We start from the raw sequence: 26,296 nt of genomic DNA, 5'->3' as shown, positions 1-26,296 counted from the left end.
ATGACTCCACTGCAAGAAGCTCAGAAAAAGACAATGAAAAAGCTTACAAGGTTTCAGACTATCTGAGGCCTGTCCCACACGTCCAGATAATTCCGGTACCGGAAAAATCGGTACCGGAGTTATTCGTGTCCGTGTGTCCGTGAGCTCACGTGGCACATCAGTGTGGCACACGTGCGGCAGCCGTGTGCCGCCAGTGTGTCGACTGGGTACCACACGGACCATGCAGGAGACAGAGCTACAGTAAGCGCTGTCCCCTGCTTTGGGTGCTGAAGCTGCCATTCTTTTCTTCTCTCCAGCAGCGTTCGCTGGAGAGAAGAAATGATTTTTTTTTTTTTTTGCAGTTGAAATAAAGATCTTTGTCACCACCCCCCTCCCACCCCATATGCGCCCGCCCGCTGGAAATAAAATACTCACCCAGCTCCCTTGATGTGTCCTATCCGCGCCGCAGCTTGTCCTGTATGAGCGGTCACGTGGTGCCACTCATTACAGTGATGAATATGCGGCTCCACCCCTATGGGAGGTGGAGCCGCATATTCATCACTGTAATGGGCGGCACCAGGTGACCACTCATACAGGAGAAGCTGCGGCGCGGAGAGGATGCATCGAGGGAGCTGGGTGAGTATTTTATTTCCAGCGGGTGGGCGCACAGGGGGTGGGAGGGGGGTGGTGACAAAGATCTTTATTTCAACCGCAAAAAAAAAAGATTTTTCATTTCTCCTCTCCAGCGAACGCTGCTGGAGAGAAGAAATGAATGGCGGCTTCAGCACCACAAGCTGGGGGGGACAGCGCTTACTGTAGCGCTGTCTCCTGCACAGCACACGGACGGCACACGGACAGCATCCGTGTGCGGTATGTGTTTTACACGGACCCATTGACTTTAATGGGTCCGTGTGATCCGTGCGCTCCCACGAACACTGCCATGTCTCCGTGTTTTGCACACGGACACACGGTCCGTGAAAACACGCTGACATGTGCAGAGACACATTGATTTTAATGTGTCTATGTGTGTCAGTGTCTCCGATACATGAGGAAACTGTCACCTCACGTACCGGAGCCACTGACGTATGAAACCGGCCTGAAGGAGCTCACTGACAGATTCTCAGTAAATTCCTTCTGCAGCCAGCAAAATACATTGCAATACAGAGGCTATAGAATGCAAACTGTCAATTTTTTAAATCAAATCCAATGGCAAAAAAATATTTTAAGCACACACACATTTAACTAAAAAAAAAGAAATCAACAAAACCTAGACAATCCTTTAATTAGTGACATTCTATGTGACTACAGACTTCTGAATCTTGATAGCATGCGGTGGACACGTTGTCAGGATTCACCGGTATTGCTGGTGAGTGTGGGCAGTCACGTGACTGCATGTATATGATTTGCATATTTCCAGACACATTCCGACTAGACGTACCTGGCTAGGTGAATTGAGAGTAGCCAAGCATGTCTAGTCGTCATGCCGGATTTCTTGCATAGATGCCGGATTTCTTGACAGCACATTAGTTATAATTTTCCTTTTTTGCTTATGCTTGTGGCTACAATTAGACATAAATTGTATGCATCTGATAATCCTTCCAATAAGTGCTGCCTGTGGTGGTCCGGTCATTCATCCCACAGCCGCTGTCCATCACATATCTATGCAAAGCTTCATTTCCAGCCAGTTTGTGTACATAGTATAGGGAGGCGGTCTACCCCCTGCGGCTCCACATTCCAGTAATCCGGAAATGCTGCTCTCAGTATTAATCACTATTATACAAAGAGACCACAAAAGTACCCCCACCCACTTTAGGGTCACAGACTGTAAGCCAATCACTCCGAAATCCTCAGATCAGCCTAAAATACAATTAGCACATGTAATATTTTCTCTACGTAGAGCAGCATCACTGAATCCAGCCCGCGTCCTTACGAGTGACCTTGATGCCTCTCTGTAATCTCCCGTCACACCCAGCTTAATTCATTTACCCATCTCAATAATTGATCGCTCAGGTGGTCGCCGCAGTGAGGTGTGCCGTGGGGTCTGCAGATCTGGGCAGCACGTGTCATCGTCACCCGGCACAGATTAGACTGCAGTCATCATCTGTCACATACCTGGGTACCTGAGAACAAAGAAGATGTCTCCTAGCAACACCACCGCATCCACCCTCCAGAGGACCAATTTGGGAATGTTCCATCTAAACTCAATAGCAAATCTCCTGAAGGGTCACATAGCTGAGAGCAGCATGTGTAGCAGCTGCAGGCCATGGAAGCAGAACCCCTCCTCTTCACCTCCCTCCTTCCTCTTCATCCTGCCCGTTTCTCCCAGTCTCACAAAGCTCATTTAGCACCCATGGGAAGCATAGAGCATCTGCTTAGTACCATGGGTGGCAGGGGCGAAAGTGTGCACGTGACATGTCCCGAATCCCCGGCACAGGGAGATGCATGTCAATGTATTCAGCCACTGTGCTGTGATATAATGGATGCACACAGATGGCCCGGCCACTGACTGCTCACATTATTTTGCCACTGTATTATGTAACAATATATATATTTTTTTCACTGCAGTAAATAAATAAGAGCAGTCTGGCACTTCATCATGTCCCAGCAGCACTGCCAAGGGAGGTTTACTCCATAGCAGTGGCGTAACTAGAGTCTGATGGGCCTCGGTGAAAGATGTGGACCGTGCCCTCCCCCCCCAGCTTCTTATATATACAGTATGTACTCCAGCCTGGCCCCATCATGGTATATATGTCCATTATCGGGTGCCCCATGCTGGTATATATGTCTGTTATCCTGGGCCCCATCCTGGTATATATGTCCGTTATCCTGGGCCCCATCCTGGTATATATGTCCGTTATCCTGGGCCCCATCCTGGTATATATGTCTGTTATCCTGGGCCCCATCCTGGTATATATGTCCGTTATCGGGTGCCCCATGCTGGTATATATGTCTGTTATCCTGGGCCCCATCCTGGTATATATGTCCGTTATCCTGGCCCCATCCTGGTATATATGTCCGTTATCCTGGGCCCCATCCTGGTATATATGTCCGTTATCCTGGCCCCATCCTGGTATATATGTCCGTTATCCTGGGCCCCATCCTGGTATATATGTCCGTTATCCTGGCCCCATCCTGGTATATATGTCCGTTATCCTGGGCCCCATCCTGGTATATATGTCCGTTATCCTGGTATATATGTCCGTTATCCTGGGCCCCATCCTGGTATATATGTCCGTTATCCTGGCCCCATCCTGGTATATCTGTCTGTTATCCTGGGCCCCATCCTGGTATATATATGTCCGTTTTCCTGGGACTCATCCTGGTATATACAGTATGTCCATTATCCTGGGCTCCATCCTGGTATATATGTCCTTTATTCTGGGCTCAATCCTGGTGTATATATCCTCCATTCTGGTATATATGTACCCCATAGTGATATGTATATCCCCCATCCTGGTATGTACCCCGATTCTGGTATATATGTCCTCCATTCTGCCTCTGTACTTTAATGCATATAAAAAAAATGAATGATTATACTCACCGTAACTCCACTCCCCAACTGCGCGGGATCCCTTTCTGAAGGCGGTAAGAAGCGGGAGTGCATGATGGAAATGCTAGGCGCCCTCAGTCATGTTCACACTGACATCAGCTGCTGGCCTCTGATTGGCTGGCAGCGTGTACTGCAGCACACGAATCCGACAGGTCTTTGTGCCGCAATACAGTTGCTGAATGTGAGTTCAATAATGCACATCCAGTTCAAGTTTGTGCTGGCGCCGGCAGGCCCTCACCCTTATATGGGCCCGGTAGCGGTCGTAACCTCTGCAACTGCAATCATTATGCCCCGGCTCCACAGGATTAATCTATGTATTTGGCTCACAGCTGTAAACATTTTCCGCAGGCAGTGGCATAAATAAAATTAATGGGGTCCCATAGCAAAAGTTTTAATTGGGCCTTGCCCCCCCTCTAGAAGACAGAATCAATCCATGGAGTAGGCAGGGTCATATCTCCTAACTTTTATAAACATGGAGAGAGATATATTGTGGCACGAACACAGTAATTATCTACCTGTTGCCCTATGGAAGCCCACTTAGTGTTCTCAATCACAAAACCCTTTTAATGACCAATTTTAGAGTATAATGCTCCCAAAACGCCACCCTCCCACAGACACACACAGAGTATAATACCCCCACACCTGTCAGTATGATGTCCTCATAGCCATCACTTATTATGGAAGCCTCACTCAGTATCATTGCCCCCACATAGTATTATGGCCTCTCAGTATTATGCTCCCATAGCCCCCACTCAGTATTATTCCCCAGAAGCCCTCCACCCCACACAGTATCATGGTCCCAAGGGCCCCCTACCAGTGTTGAGCGATACCTTCCGATATTCGGAAATATCGGGATCGGAATGGATCGGCCGATATCCAAAAAATATCGGATATCGCTGATTCCGATACCGAAAACCAATGCAAGTCAATTGGACACAAATATCGGTATGAAAATGAGCCCTTTCTCTCCTTGTACACACTGTTCTGGAGGGGGGAAGAGTGTGGGCGGTGCGTGGCGGAGACTGCGTGTCTGTGTGGGACCATGGGGGGTCTGTGCGGGCCTGCCGGGGGTCTGTATGGGCCTCTCAGGGGTCTGTGCGGCCTGCCGGTGGTCTGTACGGGCCTCTCGGAGGTCTGTTTGGGCCTCTCGGGGGTCTGTGCGGCCTGCCGGGGGTCTGTACGGGTGTGCAGGCATCGTCTGATGGGAATACAAATCCTATCGGGCTATGCCTGCTACAATGGCAGTGATTGACACATTAGCCAATGATGGGACAGTAGTAGTCCCATCATCCGGCTAATATGTTGAGTGTAAAAAAAAACAAAAAAAACCCATACATACTACATACATACTACATACATACTACGTACTACATACATATGCAGCGCCCCCACTGCCGCAGGGCCGAGGGGTACCCGGTGCCGGGCCTCTGAGTCTCTGCTCCGGGGTTGTCACGGTGGCTAGGCCCGGTCCGTGACCCTGCCGAGGGGCGCACAGTGTAATAGATATAACGGATGATGGTGATGAGGCTGTAGTAGTGCGGTGCAGTAAATAACGAGGACACCAGGTTGCAGTCTCTTTACCTCTTTACTGAAGATCTCTGGGTCCTCAGTCCAGAATACGGTTCACCAGGCTGCGCAAGTCCGGCCGGTCCAATGGCACCTCCAGAGTTCTCTTCACAGGTGGAAATCGGTGCCTTCCTTCTAGCGCTATGTGTTGTGGTCCTTCCCTGCTGTGCTTACGGAAAGTCCCCACAACTGTTGTGTCTGTTTCTTAAGTTCCCTCACAACTCAATTAGATGATGTTCTGCTAATCCTCCGTCCCTCCCTGGTGTTCTGGTTGGGACGGCACCCGTTTGACGGGTAGGCTCGGAGCTCTTCCGGGACCCTAGAGTCGCCCCTCTCCACAAGTTGCCCCCCAAGACTGCATAGGTGATTTAAGTTAGACAGCCCGCCTTAGACTGACTGTCCTGCCGCTGTTTGGAGTATTGCTTGAAGCTGAATGTTATTATACTCCCTCGGCGTTCCGGCCACCGGTAGTGCGCCTCAGTAGGATGTTGCCTCGGTCTTACAGCACGACCCCTACTGGTATTTCTCCTTTTGCATGATCTCGTTTCTCACTCAGCACAATCTATCTCTCTTCTAGTCCTTCCTTGGGCACCGCCGCTACCCGGAGCAGGCACGGTCCCATTATGTTCGTTCAAGTTGCCAAGCCTCTGTCAGGATCCCACCCCTGACAGAGACCCTACTGTATCTTCCCCCACAACACCCTCTGCCACAAGGTGTTGCCTGGTTCCAACCCAGTCAGCTTTCTGATCTAACTTCCTGCCTGACCCCCAGTTTACCCACTATGGTGGGGAGTGGCCTAGTGAATAGAACCCTTAGCTCCCCCCGGAGGCCCGACTGTGAAATGTATTGGTGTCTGTGATACCTGATCAGATGAACCCCTTCATTGCCATCAGACGCACCATAGCTCCCCTTAGTGGCGGAGCCATAGTACTGCAACGACCAGGACTCTGGGGCGCTGCACTCCCCCCTGGTTAAACACAGTACTCCGGGACTGGGAAGAAAACAACAATACAAGTTAGCAAAAAGACATACAGTTTTGTTGAGTGCAAGAACATTAAGTATACTTAAACAGAGCTTCCCTTTATGGGAGGTGAGGACACTTGAACGTTACAAACATGGTTAGATATCATAGCAACATGCTATAAATAACTTTCCTTTTACCCAACCGGGTATTCTACTAAGTGCAAAATTGCTGAACAATAATTTAACATTGCCTTTAAGGACATACACTCTGTATCCACTAAAGACCTTCTTATAATCACATTATAAGGCAATTTAACTTTTTTCATTCTCCTTCTTTAAATCTGCAGGACCGCCTGTCCTAACGGCGCCAGACCTACTGCCTCTCCTTTCTTACAGGACCGCTCCTTTCAGCCCGAGCCTTCTGTCTTTTCAACTACTATACACAGTATAGAACATAACATACTTTCAGTTTAAGAGCACTGAGCCATCTCTGTATGGCTCCTATGAGGACTCAGGGTTTACCTTCTATCCTAATTATCTATCGACGTAATCAACCATTTTCTTTACACAACATCAAACCTTCTCATTATTTTTCTCATTAACATGCATGCTGGACACCACGTCTACCCCTACGGGCCCACTGCATCCTTCTACTATCTTTCACTTTTCCTTTTTAAAGAACATCATCAGCATTTCTTCACAATTAACTAGTTGAACACATATAACTTACTCATGTAAACATCATCATCATTTTCCTTCGTCAAACATTATTGCTACCTATCTTAAAGCAATATCATCGTTTAAGTGCGACAAATGAACATCCCCTTTAAGAGGGGACCAAGTCTCTATGAGGTAGCACGCCTTCTCAAGCTACCAGTCCATACTCAACAAAGGTTCCAGTGTGGTATCTTCACAAAGAGTCCTTCTTTAAGTAAAACCAGTAGGGAGCACCTTTAATAAGGTGCAAACTATATACAAGAAGTTCGGATCATGCACTGTTCATGATTTCAGCAGTTCTGGAAACTTTGTGCAAAAACTTGGAAAAATCAAACAAAAAAAACAAAACAATAGGGATCCCGGGTCAACAGAAGGATCCCCTTGAGAGTTAACCCTGGACGGGTTTTAGCAGCATCAGAAATCAACAAACCAACAGTTAAGAACTATGTACATATTTAAAGCAGTCATGCTTACTCGCTCTTCAGGGAAGAAGGTGGTTTCCTCCCGGGCCTCACCAGACCAACAGGTCGTCCTGCTGGTTCAAGGATCGGGTCCCGCCCCAACAACGACAGGATCCCTCGCCGGGATGTTCTTTTCACCGAAGCCCCGGCACGCCCCCAAGGTACATGGTGGGTCCGGGTTCTCCGCTGTTCTTCAGGGTCAGGTTCTGCGGCTTTTCCAGCAGGAGATTTATCCTCTGATGCCCCGGCAGTGGCTTGGAGGGCGACGCACCGTTGGACGCCCCGCGCCATCCAGCCAGCCTCTCCCGTAGCCCTCCTCCACCTGGTGTAAGTTACCGCATCACCTGGCTCCAGGTCGCGAGGGAATCTTCCTCCGCAGGGCTCCACCTCCTCCCGGTCCACGTGGACTTGTAGCGGCTCCCCGATCTCTTGTATAACCCCGCGTCCATGTCGGGGGTTGAAGGAGACCACTACACCCCAGTGGGACAAGGGGACCTCTGCAACGGTGGTCAGATCAACCTGGGTTGCCGGTTGTGGTCGGTCTCTCCATGCAGCCACCAAGCGCCGCAGGTGTTCAGCCTCTGGCATGAGCTTCAAGCCCTGCGTCTGCAGCGCACTTTCAGCCGCGGTCGGGTTGGAAGGAGCAGGGGACACTGGAGACAAGCAGACCTCCGTGGGCTGGCCCAGCCTAGCGATCACGCGGGCATCGGCTTCCAAGCGGGCAGCGATCCGCCGAGCCTCGGCCGCAGCCATACACTCCTCTGACGGCGGCCGGGAGATCGGCCCATCGTTGGCTCCGCAAGGGTCAGCTCCCGCAGTGACGGCGTACCCTGAGCCACATCGAGCTGCCCAGCCTCTCTCCGAGTCCGATCATTCCCATGCGGTGCTTCCGGCGTCGCCATCTTTATCTCCTCTCCAGTGTCTTCTTCCCGCGGTCTCTTTCGTGGGCGGCCCCGTCTCCATGGTCTCCACCCTCCAAACAGGATCAGGAGGCGAACCTCAGCTGTTGACGGACACGTCCTCAGGACACAGAAATATTTAGACTGGGCGGCCATGGTTGTTCGCGCTCTCCAGCTTGCTTACGCCCACTCCACGCCCCTCTTCTCTTGCGCTCTCCTCAGCGCTATGATGGCGGCGAATTTTTGGCAGCAAGCGACAATCCACAGTCTTTGCAATAAAGTACAGTCCAAGCACAACAAATTACAGTTCCAAGGCACACATGACCTGATTCTTCAGGCTTAAGTAGATCCTGTTCGTGACGCCAAATTGCAGCGCCCCCACTGCCGCAGGGCCGAGGGGTACCCGGTGCCGGGCCTCTGAGTCTCTGCTCCGGGGTTGTCACGGTGGCTAGGCCCGGTCCGTGACCCTGCCGAGGGGCGCACAGTGTAATAGATATAACGGATGATGGTGATGAGGCTGTAGTAGTGCGGTGCAGTAAATAACGAGGACACCAGGTTGCAGTCTCTTTACCTCTTTACTGAAGATCTCTGGGTCCTCAGTCCAGAATATGGTTCACCAGGCTGCACAAGTCCGGCCGGTCCAATGGCACCTCCAGAGTTCTCTTCACAGGTGGAAATCGGTGCCTTCCTTCTAGCGCTATGTGTTGTGGTCATTCCCTGCTGTGCTTACGGAAAGTCCCCACAACTGTTGTGTCTGTTTCTTAAGTTCCCTCACAACTCAATTAGATGATGTTCTGCTAATCCTCCGTCCCTCCCTGGTGTTCTGGTTGGGACGGCACCCGTTTGACGGGTAGGCTCGGAGCTCTTCCGGGACCCTAGAGTCGCCCCTCTCCACAAGTTGCCCCCCAAGACTGCATAGGTGATTTAAGTTAGACAGCCCGCCTTAGACTGACTGTCCTGCCGCTGTTTGGAGTATTGCTTGAAGCTGAATGTTATTATACTCCCTCGGCGTTCCGGCCACCGGTAGTGCGCCTCAGTAGGATGTTGCCTCGGTCTTACAGCACGACCCCTACTGGTATTTCTCCTTTTGCGTGATCTCGTTTCTCACTCAGCACAATCTATCTCTCTTCTAGTCCTTCCTTGGGCACCGCCGCTACCCGGAGCAGGCACGGTCCCGTTATGTTCGTTCAAGTTGCCAAGCCTCTGTCAGGATCCCACCCCTGACAGAGACCCTACTGTATCTTCCCCCACAACACCCTCTGCCACAAGGTGTTGCCTGGTTCCAACCCAGTCAGCTTTCTGATCTAACTTCCTGCCTGACCCCCAGTTTACCCACTATGGTGGGGAGTGGCCTAGTGAATAGAACCCTTAGCTCCCCCCGGAGGCCCGACTGTGAAATGTATTGGTGTCTGTGATACCTGATCAGATGAACCCCTTCAGTGCCATCAGACGCACCATAGCTCCCCTTAGTGGCGGAGCCATAGTACTGCAACGACCAGGACTCTGGGGCGCTGCACATACATACTACATACATACTACATACATACTACATGCAATACATTCATACATTATATACATACTACATACATACTACATACTACATACATACTACATACATACATACAACATACATACAACATACTACATACATACTATATACATATAACATACATACAACATACATACAAACTACATACATACTACATACATACAACACACATACATACATACATACATACAACATACATATTCATTAATATTCTTCATTTAACCATACCTATCATACTTCAGCGCCTGCAAAAAACGTAAAATAATAAACCGTATACTCCCTGTTCGCCGTAGTCCAATTAATAACGAGTGTCCCATGATGATCTCCCCTATAGAACAGTGACATTGGGTGATGTCACTGCTGTATAGGACCTTCAGTGACACACTGACAGGAGACAATGGCTCCTGCAGTGCATCACTGAGAGGTTACTAGAGTTCATTGTCTCACATTATGGCAATTGCTGTGTGCAAAAATTTCTCACACAGCAATGCCAAAAGTGAGACTAGGGACTATTTTTTTACAGCGGCGGAGGAATACAGTGTGGAAGGATACCTTCCTCCCGTCATTGTATTCCTGGAGCCCCTAGAGAGCGGTCGCATCAGCCGATGCTGCCGTTCTCCAAGGGAGATCGTCGTGGGACACTCGTGGATTTCTGCGGAGATTCTTAATCCTGTATCGTTTCGTTTGGACCTACCAGCATCTTTCACTATACATAATGTCTTCCATCGGTCTTTGTTGCGGAGGTACGAGATACCGGTTGTTCCTTCTGTTGAGCCTCCTGCTCCTGTGCTGGTGCAGGGTGAATTGGAGTATGTTGTGGAGAAGATTTTGGACTCTCGCATTTCCAGACGGAGACTTCAATATTTGGTCAAATGGAAGGGATACGGTCAGGAGGATAATTCTTGGGTGACTGCCTCTGATGTTCATGCCTCTGATTTGGTTCGCGCCTTTCATAGGGCTCGTCCAGATCGCCCTGGTGGTTCTCATGAGGGTTCGGTGCCCCCTCCTCAAGGGGGGGGTACTGTTGTGAATTCTGTTTGTGGGCTCCCTCTGGTGGCTACTGGTGGTACTGGTTGACTTCTGTCTTCTATCTCCAGTGCACCTGTTCCCATCAGGAAATGGGAGTTTCCTATATAGTCTGGCTTCTCACTCATTTACTTGCCGGCTATCAATGTTACCAGAGCTCCTCTGTTACTTGCTACCTGCTCCAAGTCTGCTGTGTCAGATAAGTTTGATCATTTGTACCTTTTGTCCAGCGTGCATTTATATGAATCTTGCTGCTGGAAGCTCTAGTGAACTGAAATGACCACTCCGGTGTCACTCATGAGTTGATACCGGAGTTTAAAGTCATTTCAGGATGGTATTTTGTAGGGTTTTGAGTTGACCGCGAAGTCCACTTTTGTATTTTCTGCTATCTAGTTAGTGGGCCTCTCTTTGCTGAACCTGTATTCATACTGCGTATGTGTTTTCTTCTTAACTAACCGTCATTATATGTTGGGGGCTACTATTACTTTGGGGTTTTCTCTGGAGGCAAGCCAGGTCTGTGTTTCCTCTATTAGGGGTAGCTAGATCTCCGGCTGGTGCGAGACGTCTAGGGATAAAACGCAGGTATGTTCCCCGGCCACTGGTAGTTGTGCGTTAGGTTCAGCATCGCGGTCAGCTTAGATTCCATCTTCCTAGAGCTAGTCCTGTTTTTGCCCATGTCCCTGCCATTGGGAATCATGACAGTATAGCCGGCCCCAAATGTGTTAAGTATTGGCTGAAGAAGGAGAGAAAAGAATTCTCTGACACCTTTTTTTTTTTTTTTTTTTTTTACTCTGAAGTCTGTTTAGCCATAATTGCAGTCTGCTTCTTTCCCCTCCTCTTAATCCCTGAATGGCTCAGATCTCAGCTGCTGAGAAATGGATATCCAGAGTTTAGCTTCAAATCTGAATAATCTTGCTTCTAAGGTTCAAAATATACAAGATTTCGTCATACATGCTCCTATGTCTGAACCTAAAATTCCTATACCAGAGTTTTTTTCTGGAGATAGAACTCGTTTTTTGAATTTTAAGCACAATTGTAAATTGTATCTTTCTCTGAGACCTCACTCCGCTGGAAACCCTGCTCAGCAGGTTAAGATTGTTATTTCCTTGCTGCGGGGTGACCCCCAGAATTGGGCATTTGCATTGGCGCCAGGGGATCCTGCGCTGCTCAATGTGGATGCGTTTTTTCTGGCGCTGGGGTTGCTCTATGAGGAACCGAATTTGGAGATTCAAGCTGAAAAGGCCTTGATAGCCCTCTCTCAAGGGCATGATGAAGCTGAAATATATTGTCAAAAGTTTCGTAAATGGTCTGTGCTTACTCAGTGGAATGAGTGCGCCCTGGCGGCGAATTTCAGAGAGGGTCTCTCTGACGCCGTTAAAGATGTCATGGTGGGGTTTCCTACGCCCACAGGTCTGAATGAGTCCATGACAATGGCTATTCAGATTGACCGGCGTTTGCGGGAGCGCAAACCTGTGCACCATTTGGCGGTGTCTTCTGAGCAGGCACCGGAGAATATGCAATGTGATAGAATCCTGTCCAGAAGTGAACGGCAGAATTATAGGCGTAAAAATGGGTTGTGTTTCTATTGTGGCGATTCTGCTCATGTTATATCAGCATGCTCTAAACGCACTAAAAGGGTTGATAAGTCTTTTGCAGTTAGCAACTTGCAGTCTAAGTTTCTTTTGTCTGTACCTTTGATTTGTTCGTTATCATCTATTAATGTGAATGCCTATGTGGACTCTGGCGCCGCCCTGAGTCTTATGGATTGGTCCTTTGCCAGGCGCTGTGGGTTTAGTCTAGAATCTCTGGAAGTCCCTATTCCTTTGAAGGGTATCGACTCCACACCATTGGCTAGGAATAAACCTCAATACTGGACACAAGTGACTATGTGTATGACTCCAGACCATCAGGAGGTGATTCGATTCCTTGTGTTGCATAATTTGCATGATGTCTTAGTGCTTGGATTGCCATGGTTACAAACTCACAACCCAGTTCTTGACTGGAAAACAATGTCCGTATTAAGCTGGGGATGTCAGGGGGTTCATGGGGGAGTACCTTTGGTTTCCATTGCTTCATCTACTCCCTCTGAGGTTCCGGCATTTTTGTCTGACTATTGTGATGTTTTTGAGGAGCCTAAACTTAGTTCGCTTCCTCCTCACAGGGATTGCAATTGTGCTATAGATTTGATTCCTGGCAGCAAATTTCCTAAAGGTCGTTTGTTCAATCTGTCTGTGCCAGAGCATGCTGCTATGCGAGAGTATATTAGGCTACGTTCACATTTGCGTTGTGCACCGCAGCGTCGTCGCCGCAACGCACAACGCAAACAAAAACGCAGTTGCGTTTTGAACAAAAAACGCAGCGTTTTGCGCCGCATGCGTTTTTTTGGCATTGAGTCATTCTTCATCCCCCCCCCCCAAAGTCTAGACAATGTTTTGCATTTTTTATTGGAAAACGCATGCGTCGTACAACGCACCACGACGCAACTACTTGTGTCGTCTGCGTTGTCAATACAAGTCAATGGGAAAAAAGGCGCATCGACGACGCAAACACGACGCAAACACGACACATGCGTTTTTTAAAAAGTCTGCGCCGCACAAAAAATGCAACATGTTGCGTTTGCCGCGCCCTGACAGGTGCGCCCTAACGCCTCATGCGGCGTACAACGCACCAAAACGCATGACAACGCATGTACATGCGGCGCCATGCGGCCCCAATGTTAAAGATAGGGCCGCACGACGCATGCGTTTTGTTGCGGCGACGACGCTGCGGCGCACAACGCAAATGTGAACGTAGCCTTAAGGAGTCCTTGGAAAAGGGACATATTCATCCAGCCTCATCCCCTTTAGGAGCAGGTTTTTTTTTCGTGGGTAAAAAAGATGGTTCCCTGAGGCCTTGTATTGATTATCGGCTGTTGAATAAGATTACAGTCAAATATCAGTATCCTTTGCCACTGTTGACTGATTTGTTTGCTCGTATTAAGGGGGCAAGGTGGTTCTCTAAGATTGACCTTCGGGGTGCGTATAATTTGGTGCGGATTAAGCAGGGAGATGAGTGGAAAACTGCATTTAATACGCCCGAGGGCCATTTTGAGTATCTGGTAATGCCTTTTGGTCTTTCTAATGCCCCTTCAGTTTTTCAGTCCTTTATGCACAATATTTTCCGTGAATATCTGGATAAATTTATGATTGTGTATCTGGATGATATTTTGATTTTTTCCGATGACTGGGAGTCGCATGTTCAACAGGTCAGGAAGGTTTTTCAGGTTTTGCGGGCCAATTCTTTGTTTGTAAAGGGTTCAAAGTGTATATTTGGGGTTCAGAAGATCTCTTTTTTGGGGTATATTTTTTCCCCTTCTTCTATTGAGATGGATCCTGTCAAGGTTCGGGCTATTTGTGATTGGACGCAACTGACTTCCCTTAAGAGCCTTCAGAAATTCTTGGGCTTTGCTAATTTCTATCGTCGATTTATAACTGGTTTTTCAAGTGTCGTTAAGCCTCTAACGGATTTGACTAAGAAGGGTGCTGATGTTTCCAATTGGTCCTCGGCGGCTGTGGAGGCCTTTCGGGAGCTTAAGCACCGCTTTTCTTCTGCTCCTGTGTTGCACCAACCTGATGTTTCACTTCCTTTTCAGGTCGAAGTTGATGCTTCAGAGATCGGAGCGGGGGCGGTTTTGTCGCAGAGACCATGTGCGTTCTTTTCTCGAAAATTTTCGCCCGCCAAGCGAAATTATGATGTTGGTAATCGGGAACTCTTGGCTATGAAGTGGGCCTTTGAGGAGTGGCGTCATTGGCTTGAGGGTGCTAGGCATCAGGTGGTGGTCTTGACTGATCACAAGAATCTGATTTACCTTGAGTCAGCCAGGCGTCTGAATCCTAGACAGGCGCGCTGGTCGTTGTTTTTCTCCCGGTTTAATTTTGTGGTCTCATATCTACCAGGTTCAAAAAATGTGAAGGCAGATGCCCTTTCTAGGAGTTTTGAGCCTGACTCCCCTGGTGATTCTGAGCCTACGGGTATCCTTAAGGATGGGGTGATATTGTCTGCTGTCTCTCCAGACTTGCGACGTGCTTTGCAGGAGTTTCAAGTGGATAGGCCTGATCGTTGTCCGCCTGGGAGATTGTTTGTTCCAGATGAGTGGACCAGTAGAGTCATCTTGGAAGTTCATTCTTCTGTGTTGGCAGGCCACCCTGGAATCTTTGGTACCAGAGATTTGGTGGCCAGGTCCTTCTGGTGGCCTTCCCTGTCTCGGGATGTGCGTACTTTTGTACAGTCTTGTAATGTTTGTGCTCGGGCCAAGCCTTGTTGTTCTCGGGCTAGTGGATTGTTGTTGCCCTTGCCTATTCCGAAGAGGCCTTGGACGCACATCTCTTTGGACTTTATTTAGGATCTCCCGGTTTCTCAGAAAATGACCGTCATCTGGGTGGTGTGTGACCGTTTTTCTAAAATGGTTCATTTGGTACCCTTGCCCAAGTTGCCTTCTTCATCGGAGTTGGTTCCTCTATTTTTTCAGAATGTGGTTCGTCTACATGGTATCCCGGAAAACATCGTTTCTGACAGGGGATCCCAATTTGTGTCTAGATTTTGGCGGGCGTTCTGTGCCAGGATGGGCATTGATTTGTCTTTTTCGTCTGCTTTCCATCCTCAGACGAATGGCCAGACAGAGCGAACTAATCAGACCTTGGAGACTTATTTGAGGTGTTTTGTGTCTGCTGATCAGGATGACTGGGTCGCCTTTTTGCCGTTGGCGGAGTTTGCCCTTAATAATCGGGCAAGTTCTGCCACTCTGGTTTCTCCTTTCTTCTGCAATTCGGGGTTTCACCCTCGTTTTTCATCTGGTCAGGTGGAATCTTTGGATTGTCCTGGAGTGGACACTATGGTGGATAGATTGCACCAGATTTGGAGTCATGTGGTGGACAACTTGAAGTTGTCCCAGGAGAAGACTCAGCAGTTTGCTAATCGTCATCGTCGTGCTGGTAATCGCCTTCGCGTTGGGGACTTGGTGTGGTTATCTTCTCGTTTTGTCCCTATGAAGGTCTCTTCTCCTAAGTTTAAACCTCGGTTCATAGGTCCTTATAAGATTTTGGAGATTCTTAATCCTGTATCGTTTCGTTTGGACCTACCAGCATCTTTCACTATACATAATGTCTTCCATCGGTCTTTGTTGCGGAGGTACGAGATACCGGTTGTTCCTTCTGTTGAGCCTCCTGCTCCTGTGCTGGTGCAGGGTGAATTGGAGTATGTTGTGGAGAAGATTTTGGACTCTCGCATTTCCAGACGGAGACTTCAATATTTGGTCAAATGGAAGGGATACGGTCAGGAGGATAATTCTTGGGTGACTGCCTCTGATGTTCATGCCTCTGATTTGGTTCGCGCCTTTCATAGGGCTCGTCCAGATCGCCCTGGTGGTTCTCATGAGGGTTCGGTGCCCCCTCCTCAAGGGGGGGGGTACTGTTGTGAATTCTGTTTGTGGGCTCCCTCTGGTGGCTACTGGTGGTACTGGTTGACTTCTGTCTTCTATCTCCAGTGCACCTGTTCCCATCAGGAAATGGGAGTTTCCTATATAGTCTGGCTTCTCACTCATTTACTTGCCGGCTATCAATGTTACCAGAGCTCCTCTGTTACTTGCTACCTGCTCCAAGTCTGCTGTGTCAGATAAGTTTGATCATTTGTACCTTTTGTCCAGCGTGCATTTATATGAATCTTGCTGCTGGAAGCTCTAGTGAACTGAAATGACCACTCCGGTGTCATGAGTTGATACCGGAGTTTAAAGTCATTTCAGGATGGTATTTTGTAGGGTTTTGAGTTGACCGCGAAGTCCACTTTTGTATTTTCTGCTATCTAGTTAGTGGGCCTCTCTTTGCTGAACCTGTATTCATACTGCGTATGTGTTTTCTTCTTAACTAACCGTCATTATATGTTGGGGGCTACTATTACTTTGGGGTTTTCTCTGGAGGCAAGCCAGGTCTGTGTTTCCTCTATTAGGGGTAGCTAGATCTCCGGCTGGTGCGAGACGTCTAGGGATAAAACGCAGGTATGTTCCCCGGCCACTGGTAGTTGTGCGTTAGGTTCAGCATCGCGGTCAGCTTAGATTCCATCTTCCTAGAGCTAGTCCTGTTTTTGCCCATGTCCCTGCCATTGGGAATCATGACAGTATAGCCGGCCCCAAATGTGTTAAGTATTGGCTGAAGAAGGAGAGAAAAGAATTCTCTGACACCTTTTTTTTTTTTTTTTTTTTTTTTTTTTACTCTGAAGTCTGTTTAGCCATAATTGCAGTCTGCTTCTTTCCCCTCCTCTTAATCCCTGAATGGCTCAGATCTCAGCTGCTGAGAAATGGATATCCAGAGTTTAGCTTCAAATCTGAATAATCTTGCTTCTAAGGTTCAAAATATACAAGATTTCGTCATACATGCTCCTATGTCTGAACCTAAAATTCCTATACCAGAGTTTTTTTCTGGAGATAGATCTCGTTTTTTGAATTTTAAGCACAATTGTAAATTGTATCTTTCTCTGAGACCTCACTCCGCTGGAAACCCTGCTCAGCAGGTTAAGATTGTTATTTCCTTGCTGCGGGGTGACCCCCAGAATTGGGCATTTGCATTGGCGCCAGGGGATCCTGCGCTGCTCAATGTGGATGCGTTTTTTCTGGCGCTGGGGTTGCTCTATGAGGAACCGAATTTGGAGATTCAAGCTGAAAAGGCCTTGATAGCCCTCTCTCAAGGGCATGATGAAGCTGAAATATATTGTCAAAAGTTTCGTAAATGGTCTGTGCTTACTCAGTGGAATGAGTGCGCCCTGGCGGCGAATTTCAGAGAGGGTCTCTCTGACGCCGTTAAAGATGTCATGGTGGGGTTTCCTACGCCCACAGGTCTGAATGAGTCCATGACAATGGCTATTCAGATTGACCGGCGTTTGCGGGAGCGCAAACCTGTGCACCATTTGGCGGTGTCTTCTGAGCAGGCACCGGAGAATATGCAATGTGATAGAATCCTGTCCAGAAGTGAACGGCAGAATTATAGGCGTAAAAATGGGTTGTGTTTCTATTGTGGCGATTCTGCTCATGTTATATCAGCATGCTCTAAACGCACTAAAAGGGTTGATAAGTCTTTTGCAGTTAGCAACTTGCAGTCTAAGTTTCTTTTGTCTGTAACTTTGATTTGTTCGTTATCATCTATTAATGTGAATGCCTATGTGGACTCTGGCGCCGCCCTGAGTCTTATGGATTGGTCCTTTGCCAGGCGCTGTGGGTTTAGTCTAGAATCTCTGGAAGTCCCTATTCCTTTGAAGGGTATCGACTCCACACCATTGGCTAGGAATAAACCTCAATACTGGACACAAGTGACTATGTGTATGACTCCAGACCATCAGGAGGTGATTCGATTCCTTGTGTTGCATAATTTGCATGATGTCTTAGTGCTTGGATTGCCATGGTTACAAACTCACAACCCAGTTCTTGACTGGAAAACAATGTCCGTATTAAGCTGGGGATGTCAGGGGGTTCATGGGGGAGTACCTTTGGTTTCCATTGCTTCATCTACTCCCTCTGAGGTTCCGGCATTTTTGTCTGACTATTGTGATGTTTTTGAGGAGCCTAAACTTAGTTCGCTTCCTCCTCACAGGGATTGCAATTGTGCTATAGATTTGATTCCTGGCAGCAAATTTCCTAAAGGTCGTTTGTTCAATCTGTCTGTGCCAGAGCATGCTGCTATGCGAGAGTATATTAGGCTACGTTCACATTTGCGTTGTGCACCGCAGCGTCGTCGCCGCAACGCACAACGCAAACAAAAACGCAGTTGCGTTTTGAACAAAAAACGCAGCGTTTTGCGCCGCATGCGTTTTTTTGGCATTGAGTCATTCTTCATCCCCCCCCCCCCAAAGTCTAGACAATGTTTTGCATTTTTTATTGGAAAACGCATGCGTCGTACAACGCACCACGACGCAACTACTTGTGTCGTCTGCGTTGTCAATACAAGTCAATGGAAAAAAAGGCGCATCGACGACGCAAACACGACGCAAACACGACACATGCGTTTTTTAAAAAGTCTGCGCCGCACAAAAAATGCAACATGTTGCGTTTGCCGCGCCCTGACAGGTGCGCCCTAACGCCTCATGCGGCGTACAACGCACCAAAACGCATGACAACGCATGTACATGCGGCGCCATGCGGCCCCAATGTTAAAGATAGGGCCGCACGACGCATGCGTTTTGTTGCGGCGACGACGCTGCGGCGCACAACGCAAATGTGAACGTAGCCTTAAGGAGTCCTTGGAAAAGGGACATATTCATCCAGCCTCATCCCCTTTAGGAGCAGGTTTTTTTTTCGTGGGTAAAAAAGATGGTTCCCTGAGGCCTTGTATTGATTATCGGCTGTTGAATAAGATTACAGTCAAATATCAGTATCCTTTGCCACTGTTGACTGATTTGTTTGCTCGTATTAAGGGGGCAAGGTGGTTCTCTAAGATTGACCTTCGGGGTGCGTATAATTTGGTGCGGATTAAGCAGGGAGATGAGTGGAAAACTGCATTTAATACGCCCGAGGGCCATTTTGAGTATCTGGTAATGCCTTTTGGTCTTTCTAATGCCCCTTCAGTTTTTCAGTCCTTTATGCACAATATTTTCCGTGAATATCTGGATAAATTTATGATTGTGTATCTGGATGATATTTTGATTTTTTCCGATGACTGGGAGTCGCATGTTCAACAGGTCAGGAAGGTTTTTCAGGTTTTGCGGGCCAATTCTTTGTTTGTAAAGGGTTCAAAGTGTATATTTGGGGTTCAGAAGATCTCTTTTTTGGGGTATATTTTTTCCCCTTCTTCTATTGAGATGGATCCTGTCAAGGTTCGGGCTATTTGTGATTGGACGCAACTGACTTCCCTTAAGAGCCTTCAGAAATTCTTGGGCTTTGCTAATTTCTATCGTCGATTTATAACTGGTTTTTCAAGTGTCGTTAAGCCTCTAACGGATTTGACTAAGAAGGGTGCTGATGTTTCCAATTGGTCCTCGGCGGCTGTGGAGGCCTTTCGGGAGCTTAAGCACCGCTTTTCTTCTGCTTCTGTGTTGCGCCAACCTGATGTTTCACTTCCTTTTCAGGTCGAAGTTGATGCTTCAGAGATCGGAGCGGGGGCGGTTTTGTCGCAGAGACCATGTGCGTTCTTTTCTCGAAAATTTTCGCCCGCCAAGCGAAATTATGATGTTGGTAATCGGGAACTCTTGGCTATGAAGTGGGCCTTTGAGGAGTGGCGTCATTGGCTTGAGGGTGCTAGGCATCAGGTGGTGGTCTTGACTGATCACAAGAATCTGATTTACCTTGAGTCAGCCAGGCGTCTGAATCCTAGACAGGCGCGCTGGTCGTTGTTTTTCTCCCGGTTTAATTTTGTGGTCTCATATCTACCAGGTTCAAAAAATGTGAAGGCAGATGCCCTTTCTAGGAGTTTTGAGCCTTACTCCCCTGGTGATTCTGAGCCTACGGGTATCCTTAAGGATGGGGTGATATTGTCTGCTGTCTCTCCAGACTTGCGACGTGCTTTGCAGGAGTTTCAAGTGGATAGGCCTGATCGTTGTCCGCCTGGGAGATTGTTTGTTCCAGATGAGTGGACCAGTAGAGTCATCTTGGAAGTTCATTCTTCTGTGTTGGCAGGCCACCCTGGAATCTTTGGTACCAGAGATTTGGTGGCCAGGTCCTTCTGGTGGCCTTCCCTGTCTCGGGATGTGCGTACTTTTGTACAGTCTTGTAATGTTTGTGCTCGGGCCAAGCCTTGTTGTTCTCGGGCTAGTGGATTGTTGTTGCCCTTGCCTATTCCGAAGAGGCCTTGGACGCACATCTCTTTGGACTTTATTTAGGATCTCCCGGTTTCTCAGAAAATGACCGTCATCTGGGTGGTGTGTGACCGTTTTTCTAAAATGGTTCATTTGGTACCCTTGCCCAAGTTGCCTTCTTCATCGGAGTTGGTTCCTCTATTTTTTCAGAATGTGGTTCGTCTACATGGTATCCCGGAAAACATCGTTTCTGACAGGGGATCCCAATTTGTGTCTAGATTTTGGCGGGCGTTCTGTGCCAGGATGGGCATTGATTTGTCTTTTTCGTCTGCTTTCCATCCTCAGACGAATGGCCAGACAGAGCGAACTAATCAGACCTTGGAGACTTATTTGAGGTGTTTTGTGTCTGCTGATCAGGATGACTGGGTCGCCTTTTTGCCGTTGGCGGAGTTTGCCCTTAATAATCGGGCAAGTTCTGCCACTCTGGTTTCTCCTTTCTTCTGCAATTCGGGGTTTCACCCTCGTTTTTCATCTGGTCAGGTGGAATCTTTGGATTGTCCTGGAGTGGACACTATGGTGGATAGATTGCACCAGATTTGGAGTCATGTGGTGGACAACTTGAAGTTGTCCCAGGAGAAGACTCAGCAGTTTGCTAATCGTCATCGTCGTGCTGGTAATCGCCTTCGCGTTGGGGACTTGGTGTGGTTATCTTCTCGTTTTGTCCCTATGAAGGTCTCTTCTCCTAAGTTTAAACCTCGGTTCATAGGTCCTTATAAGATTTTGGAGATTCTTAATCCTGTATCGTTTCGTTTGGACCTACCAGCATCTTTCACTATACATAATGTCTTCCATCGGTCTTTGTTGCGGAGGTACGAGATACCGGTTGTTCCTTCTGTTGAGCCTCCTGCTCCTGTGCTGGTGCAGGGTGAATTGGAGTATGTTGTGGAGAAGATTTTGGACTCTCGCATTTCCAGACGGAGACTTCAATATTTGGTCAAATGGAAGGGATACGGTCAGGAGGATAATTCTTGGGTGACTGCCTCTGATGTTCATGCCTCTGATTTGGTTCGCGCCTTTCATAGGGCTCGTCCAGATCGCCCTGGTGGTTCTCATGAGGGTTCGGTGCCCCCTCCTCAAGGGGGGGGGTACTGTTGTGAATTCTGTTTGTGGGCTCCCTCTGGTGGCTACTGGTGGTACTGGTTGACTTCTGTCTTCTATCTCCAGTGCACCTGTTCCCATCAGGAAATGGGAGTTTCCTATATAGTCTGGCTTCTCACTCATTTACTTGCCGGCTATCAATGTTACCAGAGCTCCTCTGTTACTTGCTACCTGCTCCAAGTCTGCTGTGTCAGATAAGTTTGATCATTTGTACCTTTTGTCCAGCGTGCATTTATATGAATCTTGCTGCTCTGGAAGCTCTAGTGAACTGAAATGACCACTCCGGTGTCACTCATGAGTTGATACCGGAGTTTAAAGTCATTTCAGGATGGTATTTTGTAGGGTTTTGAGTTGACCGCGAAGTCCACTTTTGTATTTTCTGCTATCTAGTTAGTGGGCCTCTCTTTGCTGAACCTGTATTCATACTGCGTATGTGTTTTCTTCTTAACTAACCGTCATTATATGTTGGGGGCTACTATTACTTTGGGGTTTTCTCTGGAGGCAAGCCAGGTCTGTGTTTCCTCTATTAGGGGTAGCTAGATCTCCGGCTGGTGCGAGACGTCTAGGGATAAAACGCAGGTATGTTCCCCGGCCACTGGTAGTTGTGCGTTAGGTTCAGCATCGCGGTCAGCTTAGATTCCATCTTCCTAGAGCTAGTCCTGTTTTTGCCCATGTCCCTGCCATTGGGAATCATGACAAGTATGTATGTGGTATGTATGTAGTATGTATGTCTGTTGTATGTATGTAGTATGTTGTATGTACGTAGTATGTATGTAGTATATATGTATGTTGAATGTATGCAGTATGTTGTATGTATGTATTATGTATGTAGTATGTATGTATGTAGTATGTATGCAGTATGCATGTATATATGTAGAATGTATGTATGCAGTTTGCATGTAGTATGTATGTAGTATGTAGTATGTATGTAGTATGTATGTATGTTGTATGCATGTAGTATGTATGTAGTATGCTGTATGTATGTTGTATGTATGTATGTATTTACTGTATGTAGTATGAATGTAGTATGTTGTATGTGTGTAGTATGTATGTTGTATGTATGTAGTATATAGTATGTTGTATGTATGCATGTAGTATGTATGTAGCATGCTGTATGTGTGTATGTAGTATGTATGTAGTATGCATGTAGTATGTATGTAGTGTGTATGTTTTTTTTTTTTTTTTTTTTTTACATTCAACACATTAGCCGGATGATGGGACTACTACTGTCCCATCATTGGCTAATGTGTCAATCACTGCCATTGTAGCAGGCATAGCCCGATGGGATTTGTAGTCCCATCGGACGATGCCTGCACTCCCGCACAGATCCCCGGAAGGCCGCACAGACCCCCGAGAGGCACGTGCAGACCACCGGCAGGCCGCACAGACCCCTGGCAGCCCCACACAGACCCCCAACAGCCTGCACAGACCCCCGGCAGCCCGCACAGACCCCCAGCAGGCCCATACAGACCCTCGGCAGGCCCGCACAGACCCCCGGCAGGCCCGCACAGACCCCCGGCAGGCCCGCACAGACCCCCGCAGCACGCACAGACCCCCGGCAGCCTGCACAGACCCCTGGCAGGCCGCACAGACCCCCGGCAGGCCCCTACAGACCCCTGGCAGGCCCGCATAGACCCCACACGGTCACGCACAGGCCCAGCCCGCACACACAGACACACAGTCTCCGCCCACGCACCGCCCACACTCCATTATAGTGCATCATTGTACTATAGGAACTTCTGATTCCGGTATCCGATATCTTAAAAGTATCGGAACTCAGTATCGGAATTCCGATACAGCGAATATCGGCTGATACCCGATATTTGCAGTATCGAAATGCTCAATACTACCCCTACACAGTATGATGAACCCTCATTATGATACTTCCACAACCCCTCACTCAGTATGATGGCCCCCAATGCCAGCTCCCCACTCAGTTTAACACAGTATGAGGGTCCCCAATGTCATCCCCCTACTCATTATGATGACTCCCAATGCCAACCCCCACTGATTATATGAAAGACTCCCAGCTAATGACATTAAAAAAAAATAAAATAAACATGACTCATTGATGCTCCACACTGCAGGCGTGATATAGTGACGTCATCGCACCTGCAGTACACGAAGTCTCAGACTGACTGGCATATACTGAAAAATGGCGCTTGGAGCCTTTGGTTTCCTGATCCAAAATTCTATATTATGGTTACTATGTCCTGAGGATGCAGATACTGCTAAAATTGTGATGAACGGCGAGACAAGTGTTCAGATGCTGAGCGGCGCAGGGCCCACACCCCAGCTTATGGCCACATAGCGGGCTCGTGCTTTGATGTTAAGGGAGGTACACTCCTGTCTACAGGGACTTTATTACTGTCATGCTACAACCCCTAACATACATTTTCTATCATAAAGCAATGAACATGTAAAAAAAAAAAATGGGGGGGGGGGTTAGTTGGCTACTTGAAACAAAATCAGATTGCCTCCAATAAGACTTTTGCAGTTCTTAAAAGGGGCTGTCCACTACTGTACAACTCAAGGGTGCTGCATAAAATAATCAAACTTTATGCTTACAGTGACATGTAAACGTTTGGGCACCCCTGGTCAAAATTACTGTTAATGTATAAAAAAAAGTAAAATAGGCAGACACAAAAGTTTGGGCACTCTTGGAGTTTTGTGTACTCAGATAAGTTTGACCAAGGTTTCAGACCTAAATTAGCCTGTTCGGGTTATGGCTTGTTCACAATCATTTTTAGGAAAGGCCAGGTGATGCAAATAGGCCAGCTTTATATAAACCCAGTGTAAGGAGGAAGACCAGGCTGCAAGTATCTCTATTAAGCCGGGTCCGGAACTGCTGAGGCTGCGTCCCTTGTTTCCCTGGGGAAAGGCAAAAAGTGCCGGACCGAGGCTCTGCCCCAGAAGCTAGGGGCGCGGTTAAAAGGTACAGCGCACACAGCGTCGGGCAATTTCCTGCCGGCGGTGACAGAGGCAAGGTGCGTGCGCAGCGGGCTCCAAGTGCGCAGCCAGGCCGCAACGACATGCTGCCAGTCCAATGCCGGGACATTGCCGAAGCCCTCCGCAGGAATAAGGGAAGAGCCGGGAGCCCTGTTCAGCTTAGCGCTGCACGCCAGCCTAAGAGCCAGGGCAGAGTTCAAGACTGTTCGCTGCTGCCCTCGTTGTCGGACCGTGATCTGCAGGACCCCGCTGGAGAAGTAGCACGCCAGTGGTTGTTGTCGCTTCAGTCTTGGAGGGAACAGACAGCGCGCAACATAGAGACATAAGTGCAGTGCACCCAGTAGCTGGCAGAGAGCAAGGTGCCATGTGCTTCGTGACCGTGAGTACAGCACACGTGCTGCAAAGAGAGAACCGGGTACTTGACAGACGTTTTCAGCCACATTACCAGCATATACCTTCCCGCCCACGGGAGACCCTGATTGTACTGCCTTGTTTGCTCCGGGCGCATATGTTCATGGACAAGGGGCTCAGTGGAAGATACCAGACACCGACCACTGCCGCCAGAAGATAGCCCATCGTTATCAGCAGGACCTTCTTGGACAAGCACGGCTAATTGAATTCTTTATGCAAGTGCAGCGCCCCAGAGTCCTGGTCGTTGCAGTATTGTCGCTCTTCCACCAGGGGGAGTGATGGTACGTCTGATGGCACTAAAGGAGTTCACCTTACCAGGTATCACAGTCACACACTACACTTCACACTCCAACCACCAGGGGGAGCAAAGGGTTCTATCTATTAGGCCACTCCCACACTCGGGTAAAACTGGGGGTTGGATAGGAAGTGAGTCGGAGAAAGCTGCTGGGTGAGACCCAGGAAAGACCTGTCAGGCAGACAGGGAGAGAAGGAGGATCATCTGAGCTGCAGACAGAGGTCCCTGTCAGGGGTGGGATCCTGGCAGAGACTTAGCAAGAGATAGAACGTTACAGAGCTGCACCTGCACCCCATTGCGGCAGCATCCTAAGAAAGGACAAGAAGTGGAGTATATTTTGGAGAAGAGAGAAACGAGATCACAGCACAAGGAGATAATACCGGGAGGAGTTCTGCCTTAAGATCGGCAACATCGTTCTGAGGTGCGTAGCCGGTGGCCGGAACACCAAGGGAGTAATAAGCTCTACGCATTACTTCAAACTACGGCAGGACAGTTAATTCCAAGTTGGCTGCCCAACCTTTAACCTAATGAAGACAGCGGAGGCAAATTGTGGGAGAGGGGCGTCTCTAGGGTCCCTATAAAATAGGTCCAGGCCTACACCGTCATACCGGTCGTCCTATCCATACCATCTGGGGGACGGAGAGAGAGAATATCAGAAACATACATGACAGTTGTGAGGACTATCCCGTGGTGCTCAGCAGGGAGGTACTACAACACACGGCGCAAGTAGGAAGGCTACTGATTTCCACCTGCAAAGGGAACTCTGGATGTGCCCTCGGACCGGTCGGATTCAGCCAGCCCTGTTAGCAGTGCTCTGGATTGTGGACCCTGAAGTCTTCAGTAAAAGGTAAAGAGACTGCAACCTTGTGTCCTTATTATTTACTGCGACCTACACCATCATCATTTACCTTACGGGGAAGCCCTGGGGACATACTTCACCTGTGGGAAGGTATACCATCTAGCTGCCATAACATCACCCCAGCGGACCCCTAAGCAGCGTCCGTCATCCTGACCGAATACCAC

General features: G+C 48.3%; 1 protein-coding gene across 4 annotated transcripts in view; it reads right to left on the bottom strand.

The window, feature by feature from the left end:
- RELL2 (RELT like 2) overlaps positions 1-26,296 on the bottom strand; it is a 149,347-nt gene that overhangs the window by 100,125 nt on the left and 22,926 nt on the right. Inside the window, exon 1 of one of the 4 annotated variants that reach the window (XM_077266266.1) lies at positions 2,092-2,325. The exons of 2 other annotated variants lie outside the window; for them this stretch is intronic. The gene's annotated coding sequence lies outside the window, so the exon portion shown is untranslated. Of the gene's footprint in view, positions 1-2,091; positions 2,326-26,296 lie in introns of those variants that run through there. One more of the 4 variants, XM_077266268.1, reaches the window with a different exon arrangement.

This window comes from Ranitomeya variabilis, chromosome 5 (genome assembly GCF_051348905.1).
Source record: "Ranitomeya variabilis isolate aRanVar5 chromosome 5, aRanVar5.hap1, whole genome shotgun sequence".
In the NCBI taxonomy this organism is placed as follows: domain Eukaryota; kingdom Metazoa; phylum Chordata; class Amphibia; order Anura; family Dendrobatidae; genus Ranitomeya; species Ranitomeya variabilis.
The sequence above is the reverse complement of the archived record's forward strand: the minus strand, read 5'-3'. Positions and strand labels throughout refer to the sequence as shown.